General features: G+C 44.0%; 1 protein-coding gene across 2 annotated transcripts in view; it reads right to left on the bottom strand.

Annotated features, from left to right (window-relative positions):
- LAMC1 (laminin subunit gamma 1) overlaps positions 1-17477 on the bottom strand; it is a 66334-nt gene that overhangs the window by 46212 nt on the left and 2645 nt on the right. The gene's annotated exons all lie outside the window — the stretch shown is intronic.

Genomic DNA, 17477 nt, shown 5'->3' with positions numbered 1-17477 from the left:
CTTTCTTAGTTTTAGTTCTTTTTAGTTTTAGTTCTTTTTCTAAAAATTTGAGTAGCTATAATACCATAGGGGGAAAAAATTAAAACAGTTTTGTTGGTTTTTTAAGTGCAGAATAATCATATGCAAAAAGCTGGAAAGAAACATGGAAAACCCCTGGATCTCTTTCACAGATTTTCATTGCTTCCTACACTTTCACCTCCTGCACAGTTTTGCTTCTATCACACACTGAAAGCAAAGAACAATTATGTGGAGATTCCCAAGCTGGTACAAAGCCACAAGCAGGAAGCAGTTCTGAAATACAGGGGTTTGGCAAAACACAGTGAGAAACCACAAAGAAGAAAAGAAGTCTTGGACATGACAAACACTAAAACCAAGTGGCTGCAACAGCTCTACCACTTCAAGTCTCAATGTCATCCACAATTATGGAAAAGGTAGCGAACAGAAATGCACTGAAAACAAAAAAGAAAAATATTTTTAAAAAATAGAATGAAGAACCTCTTTCCCCTCAACAGCTAAGGAGCTAAACTTGCTGTACCAACCTGACAACAAAGTTCCCAGGGAAAAAACAACCGCCAGTTATATTCCCAAATTTAGCACAGAAATATCATGACCTATGGCAGTGACTATTTCATAACTTACAACCACAAGGATAAAAAGAAGCTTTAAAAAAAGGCTTACAGAAGCATGCTACTCATTTGAACTCCAAAAAAAGCCTCAGCATTTTTCAGCATTTTCTAATAAAAAAACCTGTAGTTCCCACTATTTTTTTTAAGAAAGTTGAATGCTCTTTAACTAAAAATCTCAAGATACCTTAAAATCGTTTTACAATTAACTTCTGAAGATGGGAAGTACATGTATGCACTCACTCTGAACACATCTAGCTGTGCTCCATGTGAAATCAGGGAGCAGTGCTTCCCACTAGCTCCAGCCTCAGCATTGCCACACACCAACCACAGCCAGCAAAGCAATAAACTTCAGCACTTCTGGAACAAAGGCACAACCAGTAAGTGATAGGAAGTAACCCAGTTCTTTTTTTCATGTACCTTTTTTAAGATCTCTTTATATTATTAAGACCATCTGATGCACGAGTCACAAAGCTGCATGTACAGGAGCATCCTCCTGATGACGTATTATCTGATGATCATTCTGAGTCTGGGTGAGGAAGCACCATTAATTACTTCTTATCAAAATACACACTTCCCTACAGAGCTGGGAGTTGGAAGATCAGATGATCAGAGGGAATCCTCATCACACAAGGAGGCAAAAAAAAAAAATCTGGTTTTTTTGCAGGCAGTGCAATGGAAGGCAGAAGAGAGCAATCACTATGGTGCCAAAACCTGAGCTACAGAAAACCTCCCCTTATTCCTACCATTTTAGGAAGGCTAACAAGAAAGAAAGAAAAAAACCCACAACCCCACAGCTTGTTACCTTTCCCTTATGTTTGTTCCATGTCCCAGTTTCCCAAAGAACTGCAATTCCACACAAGTTACAGGTGACTTTCACAGCTGCACAAGACACAGACAGATGGATACAGGACAATACCTGGCAAGTGCCCACACAGGCCTGTGTATCTGCTCACACCATCAGACACAGTGCAATAAAAGCTGTGTGGTCACTGTTAAGATTTCCATGATGACAAAATGCAGATATTAACAGCTGACAGCTGTTGTAAAGAAAACAGCTTGAGTTGGGAGAATCAGGAAAACTGCTCTCCATCATTCCATGCTCTATTTACATCTGGAATCTAGTCTCTGCAACCACAATGGCCAGAGATACTTGTGGTTCAGGTTTATGTTTGGGGACACAGCTTCACAGTTAAAGAACCCCACCAAATAAAGGTCCTGCTCTCACCTTTACTTTCTCATCTGAAAGGCACTGTTTTGGTTTGGGGCAAGATTGCCGAAGTTCGGGATACTGAAAACAAAGAATTTGATTTTTACAGCAGTTTCAACTATTTGGGAAAAGGAAACTGCAAAAAGTAATTTTCTGTATGGTACATCATCATTTTTTCCTCTGTATCACCACTTGTGCCTTGTTCCCTTACATACGCCTGCACAGCAATTGACAATTAAAAAATCAATTCTTCAGAAATCCCAGTCGATTACTTAAAATAATCACACAACCTAGAGAAAAACAGCACACTGAACCCAAATTTAGCCAAGAGACAGTCTCTTCTTAGCTCACAAAAGCAGCTCCTTAGCGTGGGGTCAGGAGGACATCAGCAAGCACAACTCCTTCCAAAACCTGGCACTTCTTAAAATACAAGACATGCTTCAGCTTTCAGTGAACCTGTCAACACCAACACAATAGCCCCGCCTCGAGTGCTCTATTTTTAACATTTTCCATCCATGCGAAAGACAACTATTTAATAAATCTAAAGGAAGTATAACTAAATGAGAGAGTTGAACAGAACTTTCTTCAAGGCCAGCCCAAAGAACATGAGCATAAGCCACAACCACAGGCAGCCCAAATGATTTGCAGGGATTACTGAATTACAAACATATACTGGCCTCAAAGACAGGAGAGATGTCAAAACCCAATGCCTGGTCCCCTGGGGGCATATGGCAGAGCTGAATCTGATGCAAAGGTCTGTGCCCTACATGCTTATATGATGCAGTGTCATCTGGTATAGCTGCATTGAGAATAGGTGCTATGAAGGATAAAACTGACCTTAAATGGCTCGTTATTTATTGGATTTATTTATGTGATCCCTTTAATTTTCCTGAGGATGTCTGGGATGAGTGTAAATCAGAGTGCTTGCAGAGCTCTCTAACCCCCCTGTGGCCTGTGCACATGTGTGCACGCTATCTTTAGCTAACAAGCCCTTGCTTGCCTTGCTGGCAGGATTCAGCTTGTGCTGGAGCTGGAGACACCCTGCTCCAGAGCAGCCACACATTCACTGCCTTGGGAGGTAAGGATGCATTCAGCATCAAAAATAGAAAGATCCAGAGGTTCTTCAGTCTCTCTCAGCAGGAAGGAAGGGCTCAGCACGCCAAAAGACTGCAGCTTGCATCTTCCAATGACTTCACACTGCTTCAGGAACCAAGCCCACTCTGGACTCGAGCATTACTGGGGAGGAAAGAGCTGACTCTTCACCACCCTTCCCCCAAATGTGAGCAAGAGGGAAAGATGAAGTTGCACTGCAGTGCTGTGCCTGGCCTTGCAAAGGAGCTTTCCCTGATCTGATGGAAGAGCATCCGTCCACAGGCGCTGCTTCCAACTAGGAATAAACCAGAAATGTCCTTGGTGCACACTCTGCACAAGCACCCCCACAACCTGCACACCCCACTGGTGATCTCAGTACCTCTTCCCAGCACATCAGAGGCAGCTCCAGCTCAGCATATGGGCTGGATATTTGCAGCAAGAGTCAACTGGGCAGGAACTGCAGCATATCCATGCAAAAATGTGTTGCTCTGGGGGTTTTCTTGCTCATCTTTAGCACTGTGTGGGCAGGACACAGCAATAAAGGGAGACCTCAGCAAGAAAAGCCCTCAGGTATGCTAAACTCGTTTTCCATTCCTCCAGGCACCCAGAAGATTAAGCAAGTAGGTGAAAGTTGCATAAAAAAACCTCAATCCTCTCTTTAGGACAAATAAATACAGTTCTTTTGCAGGATCAAAGAACATTTTTTTTTTTGTCCCCAAAACCAGAAGGCATTACCCTTTTTATAACTATAAACTGCAAAGATTTATCACCATTCATTGGTTGTCTTTGTCTGAAGAGCAGCTCTGTACAGGTGGCAGGTGATTTGCAAGAAAACCTCCTCCTAGGAGACACATATGCCAACTTTTGGTAAAAGCTTTCTGAGAGATGAAAAGAAAGAAACGCTGATGCAACAGCAAGAGCTGTTTTAGTAATTAACCCAAATCGCTTCAGCCTCTCTCTCTCTCCTTATGTTTAACTCCTAGATATGAAATGAATATTTGAAGTGCAAAACTCCTTCACGGGCTTTGTATCCTCCATTACCATGAGAACTTCAAACTCACAAACCAAAAAGCAAGTTACTATGGTGTTATTAATTCTATGCACTATCTCCACCTTCAGCATAATTTATGGGAAATTTTTACTTTCACATTATTTTTTAATAGCTCTTTGTGATGAAAAGCTTTAAAAAGATAAACCAGTGGACCATCTATCATGTCTTTTTTTAGTCTAGATCCATCTGTTGCCTTTGAATCTGCTTCTAGGCTAGTCAAGCAAATACATAAATATCACTTGGTCCACTTTTAGTGGGTTATTATTTTAAAAAACATATCTCATTATTACTCCTAATGCAAAGTCAGCTAAAACAAGCTAGGACAGCTCAATCTCCAAATAGAGGTTCTGCATAAAGTAAAACTCTACAAGAATTCCGTTTTTTAACTTAAAGACAGGCATGAATGTCTTTTCTACGAAAGTCCTCCCCCAGAAATGTTCTCTGATCTCTCTCAACCTTTTTCTCCTGTTTCTTGCTTCACCTCATGAGCTGCTCCCATGTGCAAGACATAAAAGTGGAAATTTCATATTGCTTGTTTCCTTCCTTTTATAGAAGTCTGAGTTTTGAAAGCTCACAGTAGCTTCTCATAATCTAAAGTCCACACTTTTGAGTTTGTCTCAGCATCAGCAAATCCCAGAATGTTTGAGTTGGAAGAGACCTTAAAGCTCATCCCACCACCTGCCATGGGCAAGGACACTTCCCACTGTCCCAGGTTGCTCCAAGCCCTGTCCAGCCTGGCCTGGGACACTTCCAGGGATCCAGGGGCAGCCACAGCTTCTCTGGGCACCCTGTGCCAGGGCCTCACCACCATCACAGGGAAGAACTTCTTCCTTAATTCTCATCACATGAGTTCTTCTAAAATAAATTTTAGGTTTCCAAAATTGTCTGTGACTACTTTTAAGTATGTCCCTGGGCTGTCCATCCTGTTGCCTCTCCCACCAGCCAGCATTTAGCCCCAGGCATACCTCAGTATCACCAAGGCCACCAAAAGGTTATCTTTCCATCAAATTAACTGCTGGCACTTAAGCAAGCAAACTGATCCAACCAGCCAAGGGCTGCGTGGTTCCTTGCCCCCAGCTGCAATAAGTGGACAGGGCTGAGAGACACCAGTGTAACCTGAGAGGCTGTGAAGTCACACCTTCATTCCTTGCTGCCCAGACTTCCAGCACTTCACTGAGCCTGAGGACAGCAATTCTGCAATAGCACCGGACAATTCACAGACACAAAATGCTTCTGCCTTGCATTCTCTACCACAGCAACTGAACACAAAGCACGACTTGTCAGCATGAAAGCCTTGGGTGGTGGAAGAAGAAAGAGGGGAAGCAGCAGATATGCAGGACAAAAATGGTCTGGCAATACAGTAGTTACATGGCAAGACTTGGAGCAGCTGCTGGCAGAAAATCCTGGCCTCCACCAGCTCATCTTCATGGCTTATACTTCATTCTGGAGAATTATAGAATGGTTTGGGTTGGAAGAGATCTTTAAAGGCCACACAGCCCAACCCCCTGCAACGAGCAGGACATCTGCAGCTGGAGAATGTGGCTCAGAGCCCCATCCAACCTGGCCTTGCACATTTCCATCCACCACCTCTCTGGATAACCTGCTCCACTGGTTTACCACTCTCATTTCTTCCTTCTATCTAGTCTGAACCAACCCTGCTTTAGTTTAAAAACATTGCCCCTTGTCCTATCACTACAGGTCCTCTTAAAAGATCTGTCTTCACCCTTCTTATTAGTTCTCATTAAGTACTGAAAGGAAGAAGTCTAATGATGGTTTAATTGTTTTACCTTGGTAACATACTTCAAAAAAAACAGTGGCGCGTGTTCTTTAGGCACAGTCAATGAAGACGTTTTAGGAATTCCTTACCAATTATTTATCAATCCCTTTTTAATTACCAATTCAAAATTTCAAAATGACCAGTAATATTTTCCAATAAGGATACGAATCTTCCCCTTCAAAATCTTTAAATATGCCTTTCTAAAGGATGCAAAGAAATCACACAGACCTAGGAGCTGCACACTCTTTTAACTACTCATGCTTGTTGCCACTTCAAAGCAAACCTCCACTACTAGAACTTCATTAATTAACCATTACCTCTATGACAAAAAGAATATGATGTTCCACTCTGCAAATCACGGTCACTTGGCCTAAAGACTCTTTCTTCTCTGCAAGGAGACGCAAGAATAAGGAAGTGGTTTCATCATCTACCTCAGAGAGCACGACATGTGGAAAGCCATCATGGAGGGGCTTTTTAAATTCGTTTTTGAGGCTGTTCTTATACAAGACACCCTGGAGTACCACTGAAGTAACTGCCATTTCTTTCCCAAGGGTAGCAGAACATCATGTAACTTGATGAAGAACATACAACACCCTTAACAGGCTCCATGCCTGCTTTCCAGCCAAAACCTTTTGCAATCCATTTCCATTACTGGAGTTACCTCTGCTGAAAATCAGCTTTAAGACATCAGCAGGGGAAATGCAAAAGTTGACAGATTTCAACTGTATGCTTTAAAATAGCCTTCCCTTGAGCATAGGTATCTGAACAAAGCAAGACCACAGACAGCTACAGGAACACACACTTGATTTTTCCATTCACATTAGTGTTAGTTTATAACAGTCTGGAGGGGTTTTTTCGTGGGAAATCATAAAGGCAGCTTCCAAGAGAGAAGCTGCTTGAAGCTTCTACTGTGTCCAGCAATGCTGATCCCTGAAGGCTCTGAAGATGGACATGTTGCTGGCCCAATTATAGAAGTCGGTAACACCTCTGTGATGACATATTTAAGAGGGGAAAAAAACCACACACAGTTTTTTTCTTCTTTTTCCGTGGGGTGGGGAGGCGCCCGGATCCAGGTCCTCCCAGCACCAGGAGCTGGGACCACGTGGCTGCTGCCATCTCAGCACAGCTGGCAGTGAACTTGGCCTGTTCAGCTGCTTTTAGCCAACCATGCTGTGAGCACAGGGGCAGAGGTGGCGGCAGCAGCTTCTCCTTTTCAGTGCCCTGCATGAGGAGAGGGGCTGGATGCTGCTAGCACCATGACGAGCAATTCCCCCATAAGGAGCCCAGATGAGATCAACCTTTCAGCACTGCAAAACCTTGTAAGAACATTTCAATTCATAGAGCTTGAGAACAAACCAACCTACAAACAGCAATTTTTTCCCAAGTCAGAGGAAAGGAAAAGGTGAAGAGACATGTGAGGAGAACAACATGGCGACACTAAGGTCAGTGAAAGGAAAGAAAGGGAGGAAGTGCTTCAAATGTTGGAGCTGAGATCCTTCTGCAAGCCATGGTGAGGACAATAATACTACAAACTGTCTCCCTGTAATTCATGAAGTGCATGGGGGAATGCAGAGATCCACTTGGATCCTGTGAGAAAAGGTGCTCACCCTGGAGGAAGTGGATGCTAAAAAGCTCTGAGAGGCCCAGAGAAAGAAAGGCCTTTGCTTCCAGCGATAAAGGACCTTGGCTTCAAAACTAGAATAGCTCATCCTTAATGGACTACACCCCATGCCAATCAAAAGGACCCATGCCACGTAGTTTGGGAAGAGTTTTTTGCCCATGGGAGGGTCTCACATTACGGCAGGTCAGGTGGGACTGCTACTCATGAAAATTAGAACCCCGTTGGAGAAGTTCACAGAAAACTGTCTCCCGTGGGAGGGACCCCACAGCATAGCAGAAGAGACTCCCCTCCCTAAGTGAACTGAAGAAAGATTTTTAGAAGTGACAAACTGACTGAAGACTCCATGTTTTGTTTCCCTATGCTGTCGGTGGGAAGGAAGGAGGGGCTGGAAGGAGGAAAAAGGCATTCTAAAAGTTCATTTTAGGTTCATTACCTAAAGGTTCATTACCCACTTTTAATTTTGTTAATAATAACTTTCCTTTATACTGTTTAATTTTGAACCTGTTCTGCCCTTAAAGTGGGTTTTTTTTCCTAATTCTTATCTTAAATCATTGTGCCTTTCAGGTTTTTATTCCCTCCTCTGCTCAGCCACAGCAGAGGAAAAGAAGTAAATGATTTTTGTGAGTGCCTGGCTTTTGGCCAGTGCCAAACGACAACATTGCAGACTTTTACCAGCAAGTTTTTTAAGCAAGGCAGCACCCGTGTGGCCCCTCATTGGGGTGTGACAGAGAACATTCTACCTTGTTATGCAAATCACACACACACAGAGCAGAGATGTAAATCAAACTCTTCGCTTTCACGTCCTCCACGGGTCCAATGGCGGCACCAATTCATTTCCTGGAGGTTCCTTCCCACTGGTCTCTTGCAGTTTCCCTGAAGCCAAGAGCAGCTTTCTGCAGGGGAGGAAACAGTGGGGTGCTGAGCACCGGGGCTGCCTGCTCCAAGCAGCTGTGTGTTTGTTTGCAGGAAGGACAAACGCCAGCGGGCAGCCAGCACTGCTGTGAATTTCAAAGCCTCATGCGATTTAGCCAGGCACAGCTCGAACTTCCTGGTACACAGCTCTAATGAAGCAGATTAACAACTCCAAATTCTATCCCCTCGGCTGAACCACCTCTCCTCCCACAACCCATCTCTGTACCCCAGCATTCAATACCACTCCCCCATCCATGGGATCATCCTTTCAAAACACTTTATTCCCTCTCACTGCTTTCAAGTCAACTTCGACTTTTTCTGGGTAATAGCAATAAAGAAAATCAGCATTTGTAGACAGAAAGGCTGGAAGACAGGGTACCTCCCACTCACCAGAGCAGCATGTTAATGTTCTAACACACAGTTCACAAAAGAACATACCACAGCCCTGAAGTTACAGACTGAATGGCTGATATGAAAAAGGTGATAAATTCATAGACAAATTAACAAGGAGATATATTCAGTACACAGTTTCACAACAGGAAGAACTGAAATTCCTATGAACATTTTTAACCTTTTCCACATAATAGTTAGTGACACTGTCCAGGCAGAGATCAGTGTCAGAGCACAGCATTAACTGTTCCAACTGCATATCCAAATCCTTGATTTATTAACCATTATTTTGCTGAGTAACTACAACAAAACCAGAGCCAACTGATTCAAGTGCACCAGAAAATTAGTCCAGTGCTTTCCCTAACACAAGAGTTTTTACAAGGGCTGTACCCAAATTCTCAGTCTCTGCTGGTGACTGTGGTGCTCATGAGATGCCAGTGCCATAGCTGCTCCAAGCAACTTTCAACACCATGGGGCTATGAATTACAAGCAAAACATGACTTACAATGGTAAAAACCATGTTAGTGCCATGTTTTTGCTTGAACTTGCAGAAAATCAAAGCACAGAAGGACAACAAACTGGGCTTTGAGAATATTGTGATATTCTTTCCCAGGGCTACCCTTATACTTTCAGAGACACAGACAAATGCCTTTTCCTAGAGAATTCTAAATGTATCACTGAATATCTAATTAAAGATCTTCTAAGAATGCCTCTTGGATTATTTTTTTATGAAACTGTGTGCTCCATACTCAAAAATCGGTGGCAGTCTGCCAGAGAATTGAGAGAACCAACATGGAGTGCAAAGGACTGCCCCAAGCTCATGATTTACAGCCTTTCCAGCATCTCCCAAAAAAGTCCTGGGCTTCTCCTGATGCAGCTCCTACATCTTACAAGCAAAGAAAGTATAGGAAAACAAGGCTACAAGGAAATATGTGGCAGAGAAAATACATCTTAAGCTGCTACTAAAAAAGGCCTTTACTTCCTAGAGGTGATACAAAGCTTTTAGAAAAGCTCATTTCTGTATCATTACTTCCAAAGTAATCTGTACTTTGTTCCATAAGGAAACAGGGTTTAGCTGCCCCAGGAGCAGCCCTGCTCACCCCCCTGCAATGTGGGCTGGCCCTTGGGAGGGAGGGTGTGAGAAAGGGGCAGCGCACACAGAGATGTGTGCAGAGTCACTCTGCTTAGAAAGCAGAAGGGCACTGACTCGTGTAATGCCGCTAATTTGATCAGTAAACTCACGCCTGCAGAACAGGGATGGAGGACACAGAAGAGCCACCCCAGTGCCCAGTAATCCTCCCAGCTCCACCTGCAACCCCAGAAGAGCAAGGCAGGGCCAGGAAGGGCAAAAACTAGATTTCATTAAGTAGACATTGCACGATGATAGTAGGTCCTTGCTTTATTTAGAGTTCACATTTCACTCCGGCAGCGTCACCGGCTGCAGCAGCTGCCCCATCCCTGCAACCCCAAATATCTTTACTCCAAGCTTTTAATATCTTCTTCACAACCCAGCTGGGAATCAACAAAGACAAACATTCCTTTTTATGACAAAAAACAAGGCTTCAGTTGAGGAAAACTTGTAACTGCCCTTTGATGAGGGGCTCCCATCCCCATAGTCCCTAACACATGCAAGATGAGAAACTACGGAATATATTACTTATGGATTTAGAACTTGCATTGCATTTCTCAGCCGAACCAAAATGAAACCACCAGCACCTTGTCTGTACACATGTATAAAGCAGTGAGTGTACAAGGGCAGCGACAAGGCTACCCAGGCAGGCCAAGGCTGCTGCCAGGACCAGAACTGTGGGAGATCTCAGCTAAAAAACTCCATCCCAGGAAGGGGCTTACCCTCCCAAACCGCACAGCCCACGGGCAACCTCAGTAGCAGGAAGACAGGAGTGGGAAGGAGGGGAAACCCAGGAAGACTGCAAGGAGCTTCAGGAAGGAAAAGAAAGGCAGAAAGGGACAGAAAAGACAAGTAAAAAGGAGATCTGCAAGCTTGGAGCAGCCACAGACTTCAGCAACAGCTCGGTAACAAGTTCATCAAGTAGATTCAGTGTTGCGAAATCCCTGGTCCTATGTAACTCCAGCGAGGATCGCAGGAGCCATGAGACCCAGGAAGGCGGCCAGAGAAAGCAGAGGAAGCAGCAGCTGGAAGGGAAGCATCAGCTGCTGTCACACAATGAAAAGCTGCTGGGCCAAGCCCAGAACCTTGACAGCCACAGCCAGGAACAGGACAGAGGGAGACATGCTGGATCCTCACAAATAACTCACGTTCTTTTCCAGAAGCTGAGAGGCAAGGGCAGCCTGACCAGGGCAGCCTGACCAGGGCTGCTTCCCAAGCTGCTGGGAAGAAAATCCCATTGCAATATCCCACCAGATGGGAGCATGCAAAGGACTGCAGATAAAAGGACTATAAACAATCATTATAATCAGAGCTGACCACACAGGTCCTAGGACAAGAATATTTTCTTTTCTCTCAAACAGCCCCACTTAAAATTGTAATCAAGAAGCATTTGATGGTACTTTTTCCAGAAGAGACTGATTTTTCATTCCATTAGTCTCAGTAAGAGATACGCTCAAAATGAACCGAGCCTTTCAAAGCATATGACTTACACTGTATTTACAAGGTTGTAAGAAAGCACCAAGAAAACAGCCCCTTTATCCCTCCTGAAGAGGTTCAATGCAACCCTTTCCTTAAAAATACTCCAAGACACATTATCTTTTAATTCAAACATAAGAAAGATTCGTTTTCCTGAAACAAAGCATACAAGGAAGGGAAAGAATAGATTTTTAAAAAGTTAAAAACCAAACTGTTGAGCAATCCTGATATTTTCCCCCCATCAAAACAAACCAAACTGGCCCAAATGCAACATGCTGCACAAGCAGCTGCTCACTGTGGTAAGAACAGTAAGAAAAAGGTCTTTTCTGATGCCAAGTAGATTGAGCTATAAAGCAGACTTTAAATAAAAAACACTTGTAAGAAGAAAGCAGAGTGCTTAGAACTGGGCTGGTGCCCAGCCCAAACTCCACAGTGCTCCCTCAACCTTGGAGCTCCCAAAGGAATGAGCATTTCAGGCAATTCACTGGGAAGGCAAGGGCTGCCATGTTCAGCCAGCCACCGCCCTTGTGAACACACATGTGCTCAACAACCTCTGTTATCAAACAGGTTTTAATATCTGGTAGGTTTAAGGGGGACTTGGGGTTTTTATTAAGAGGTGATCTTTCCATTACAGAGGGTTAAGAGCAATGGAAGGGCCAGGTGCCACTCCTGAAGCCATTTAACACTTTTGGACCCTGCCCTTCCCACAGGAGCATCTCAACCCCGAGGATGAAATAGCCATTTACTTTGTTCTCCTGTAAAACACAGGACCCACTACAAAGCCAAGGCAGATAAACAGCTCTCCAAGCACACCAAAGTCTGTAGCAGAAATGAGAAAATTGCAGAAAGCTGAGCCAAGAATCCACAAACCCTGTGTCTCTTCAAGTTCTCAATATATCATCTCTACTAACATCTTAAAAGTCTTCACCTTCCCCCACAAAAACACCAAGCCCCCAAACAACTGTACAAATAAGGCCTCAAGCTCCCTGGAAATGTACCTCCCATGTACAAGATGGTACTGGCTTACCTACCAAGAGAGGAAAAAAAAAAAAAAAAAAAAAAAAAGTCCAGTAATAGTTTTTGGATAGGTTTTGGATAATATTTCTAAATGAGAGAATTTTGAAATTCTCCGTTGCTGAACACAGCTGTGTTGTGTCAGAACTGCAGGCATGATTACCACTGGAAACAGCTCTTTGATGACTATCACACTGGAATATCTAAAACAAGTAGAAGCATGGAAACAAAAAGTGCTTTGCCACCCAGTTTCAAACAGAATGCTGAAGACCACTGAATAATATATGTGGGGGTTGGTAGGGATTTGGGGTTTTTTTGGTGAAAGATCTCTCAAATAGGGCTGGGCTGAGGCTTTCTTTAAATTTAAATAAAATTACCTTGTCATTTCAGATCCTTTTGTAGCTGATGAGTTTTCACCATTTTTCAAGCTTCTACATGAGAACAATTCCTAGAAATTATTATGTTCTACCTCAGAAGTACCTAAAAGCCTACCAAGGCTACCAGCAGCTTGCACTTTTGGTCTGGCATGTTACAAAAGGCACCTAGCTTCTCCTCTCAGTATTCCTAGTCTTGTCTGACAACTGCACATGTCTACTAGCAGCAGCTCTCTGATCTCATGGTACAGCTGGTTTGTTAGCAGCTGTCATGAAGGTCTCAGCAATGCTGATGTGACAACAAACATCACCAGTGCACTGCTAAAAACCCGGTGTTACTCACAGGATGCTGTGGACAACAAGAGCAATCCCCAGAACACCCTTTGGAAATGGCTAAGAGATTATCCTAATATTACAAAGAGTTTCATCACTAACATCACAGTTAGTGATGTCCTCAACACAAGCAGCCACATTCATCCCTGACTTAAAGGCTGTAAAAAAATAACTCCTGTTATTTTCTAATCAAAACACGCAGCAGGAGGCACCAATAAGCAAGATCTCATGGTTAAGAGATGTGTAATTAGCAGGCTAGAATGGTTTTTCGCATGCTGGAGCTTCCATGGGGTGCAGCAGCCCAGGCTGATCTTCCAAAGGTTATTGCAGACCACAGATGGTGACTTTAGACGTTATGTTTAACATGCCAGATCCCATATCTCAGTTAGCCCACGGGAAGAATATGGAGCCAGACAGTAAAATCACTCAGCATGGCTCACCAGAGGCAGTGAGCATTGAATTAGGGCCCCAGGACACAAGCGGGAGGTCTCAGCCAGACAAAGGTGGTAAGCATAATGCTCACAGCCTTTCTTCTTATGGTGAACCCAAGATTCAGAGTTTCCCATCCCATCCATCTACACTGGAAATTCTTTTCTCTAAGTGTTGTTTGCATAGCAATCCCGTTTCTCATTTCCATGGGAAGCAGCAGCCTGGGATTATCACTTACAGACTCAGAGAGGCCCAAAGCCTCAGGCTACAAGAGAAACGGTACCTAACAGGCCAAAAGCTTTTCAGCAGCTAACAGTTCTGAGCAGCTAACAGTTTCGAAGGTTTAAATTTACAAAAGGAACTGTCTGAGTGTGTGAAAACCTGCGACTAATTCTACCAACTCAGGGCAAGCACCACAAATAGCAGCTGGTTTTGCAGCAAAATACCACACAGTTCCAGTTTGCTCCATCCCCCAAAATAAGTGCCCTGCCGTGTATAGTATTCCCAAAGGCATCATGCAGAGGCATCAGCATCCCGACACAGAGTAGGACAAAAACTTGGGAATTTGAAGCGTACACAGGAAGCGATAGCTTTATATAAGTGCACCGAATAACTGCTGGCCACTAAACGCCCGCATCTCTTCAGTGCTCGTGTTGAAACCTGCAAAATGTAAACCAAGCCTCTGCGAGACCAGCTAAAATAGTGTCTCCCCGAGGGCTCTGCAAATACCACGGCAAAGCCCAGGCTCCCGACACACCCTGAACACCAGCCTTGGAGCTGGAAATGCCCTCCCAACGCCTTAATTACCGCGGAGTTTTTAAATTGCAGCTACACCAGGCAAAGCTTCACGTGCATACGCCCTGCCTGCTTGCACTTGGTTTCACCACAGTGCTTCCCTAAGGAAAGCAGCAAACCGCAGCCTCATAAAGTTTTAATGGGATAACAGGCAAACGGAGGGCATTGCTGCACTGAATAAAACAGAGCAACTGCATCCCAGTGGTATAAACTACCTGCTCGATTTCAGTCACATTTTATAGATCTCCCTTCTGAAAAAACCCACTGTTTTTCTGTACCGACTCAAAAAAACCCCTCGTCTGCTGAAAACAACGGGCAAATCAAGCCAGGGCTGAGCACAAGAACTGGCAGCTCGCCTGGGTTTCCTTGTAAATGCCTTCAAATGGCAGTCATGCCCCAAACCACGCTTTGGCGGCAAAGTATACATGACCAAGCATCATCGCTCTCAGAGCCAAATAAAGGACTGAGCGGGTAGGAAAAGGGGAGGTGAAGTAGAGGGGCAATTCATTTCTTTAGTAACCAACGGCTTTCACAGGTTTTTCTTTATTTTATATATACTAGACACCATCTAGCTTGGTGACATGAGTTTCCAGGCTGATTTATAGTAAGGATTTCAGGAGCCGACATGTTTTTAACCAAGGCAACCAGTAATTTCATCTTTCTCCTTGAAAGTGAGCCTACCACCAGCAGGCTGCTTCCAGCACCCATCACTGCCTCTTCTCCTGAGGCAATGACAGAAGAGGCAGGAATTAATCTTTTCTGCCCTCCAGATAGTCCTGAATTCATAGCTGAGGCCACCAGCATCACTGGTCAAGCACATCTGGACACCATCCGTGCTGAGATGCAGTGAGCAGTCACCTGCCCCAGGAACACCACACTGGGCTGCTCCAAGCTCACAGGCAGCTGATGAAAGCACAGCTTTTCTCAACAGAGATGCAGCCCCTCCACTATGGAACAGCCACCAGCAGAGGCTGCCTCTTTGTCCAAGGGACAAAACACTGCGACCACAATAGCTGAAATCAAGCAGATCTGGCCAGGAAGTAAAAGTGGGGAAAAATGAGAGGTGGCTCTAGCACAGCTGGTTGGGAAGGCAACACAAAGGCACACGTAGAAGTGGATTTTTAAAAAAGTAGAAACAACAGAAAGCACACAACAATTAGAGCTGCAGAAGGAAAGAGTGAGAATCTGCTCTGAAAAATGATACAACATCTGAAAATAAGCAAATTTTTGCCCCAGCAAGAGCACGCAGCACCAAAAATACTCCATGTACCTCAATGCTGTCTTCTCCCCTTCTTCCAGTGTTTAAAGGAACATCTTCAACACACGGCTTTGTTTCTGTGTGTCAGGGGTCTAAACAGCAAAGCTGTGCTCAAGCATATGCACACAAAGCACTGGGGAGATGCCAGAACTATCCCAATGCTCCCAGGACAAGCAAACAGCACAGATAGTAAAAATAACGTGACACCCTGGCTTCAAAAAAAAACCAGACAACGCACTGTAAGGCCTTGGCTTCCATACTCTATTTGAAAGCTGGCACCACTGCCTCAAAGTTCCTTTATTTGGAAATATATGGTGGGAGAGCAGTAAGAAAAAAAATAAGACTGGCCGGGTCAAGTCTGAATCAGTAATTAATTCTAAGGAAAATAGGGAAGCCCAAGGATACTTCTAAGAAAAGTGGAAGAAAGGACACAGCAACGCTCTCCCCTCTTCTCACTCACTAACCTAATTACCCACACACCACTCTGAGAACAGGTTCAGCTCCCCCTTCTCCTGATGTACAGCTGGAAATTCATGTCTCCAGGCCTCTTACTCATCCTTACTTAGGATAATACCCTCTCATACAAAGAGAAACTGCCTTTACAGCTCCAGATGTTCCTGACGCAGAGATAGGTAATTACCCCAGTTCCCCTCCTGCCAGGGAGCACCCTAACTTCTAGACACAGATGCCATCTCCAAACACTCCCAGGATCTGAGCCTTCCACTCAGTAGTAGTGATCTGTGCTTTATTTTTCAGTATCAGGCTTTGTGCCAGCACCCAGTCCCAAAACTAAAGGTTTTAAAACTTGTGTTGAACCGCAAATTGTAAGGAGATTCAAAAAAATGCACATGTTGGCAAGAGACCTGCAGTTCTTACTGACCTTTCCAGGCCCTTCTGAAATGTTAGTGCTGTTCTACACAGACTGAACATTGCTGGATGTTAATCAAGACATCTCAAACTGCCAAAAAACTCAGCACAGGGCAGCATGTACATGAAACCTACAGCTAATGCAGCTGGTCTTGACAAGGTGCAAAACAACACTGAACATTCAGGACACCAATGCTTTCAGAAATGAAGGCAATTGCAGCATCAAATAAGGATACGGGTCTGAGCACAGAGCTTAATCCTCAAAGACCAGGCAGAACTAACTGCTTGAAAGGGCTTTGTGCCCCAGAATGCCTTTATGTCCTACCGAGTACATAAATACTTGTCAAGCTCTTTGCCTCTTTCTCTTAGTGATGCCAATAATTAAGTGTCCCACAGACCATAGTGCCTGCAGGCACACAGAACCCAAACGAAGCACCCAGCAGCTCACTCAAACAAAGATGGTTTTAAGACCTCACAAAAATAGGGAAGAGCAATGCTGCAGAGCAGTTTGGGGCATTTCAGGCTAAAAAGGCATTGTCATACCCGACAGCTCTTCAACCTGCCACAAGCTCAGGAACTCAAGAGTCACACAGCCCATGTGCAGAGTGCTTAATGCTTTGCTGTTGTCATCTTAAATCCAACTTCACCACCACCATGCCCATAACAAGCTTCTGATTCTTAAAAGGCTTTGTACTAAAAATACCCCACCCAAAAATCCAACAAGGAAAAATCAGACCAAATAAAGCCCCTCAAATACGTCAAAGTCGGTTAGGCAGCTTCTGCTTTAAAGTTGTACTCTACTCAAAAAAACACGGCAGAGCAAATTCCCAAAGCTCCAAGAACCTGCAAACAAGCCTGGAATACAAGTGAAAGTGTTGCAATGCTACAGTATTTCAAAAATGCAGTTGTTTTCAGCAAAGAAATTTGTGCATTTCTTCAAAGCCCAGGACACAGCACTCTGCTCCCAGTACTTTAGAAATAAACTGTTTTTCAAAGAACACCCATATATATACGGATGTGCAAAACCAAGGACAGCAGTAATTACAGATGGGTCTGTAAGTTTTGCCTTGATAATGAGAATTATAGTGATTGCTATTAAAAAGAAGTTGAGAGCAAATCTTTGCTT

This window comes from Sylvia atricapilla, chromosome 9, assembly GCF_009819655.1.
Source record: "Sylvia atricapilla isolate bSylAtr1 chromosome 9, bSylAtr1.pri, whole genome shotgun sequence".
NCBI classification, from domain to species: Eukaryota; Metazoa; Chordata; class Aves; order Passeriformes; family Sylviidae; genus Sylvia; species Sylvia atricapilla.
Note: the sequence above shows the minus strand (reverse complement) of the source record. Positions and strands in the feature narration are given on the sequence as shown.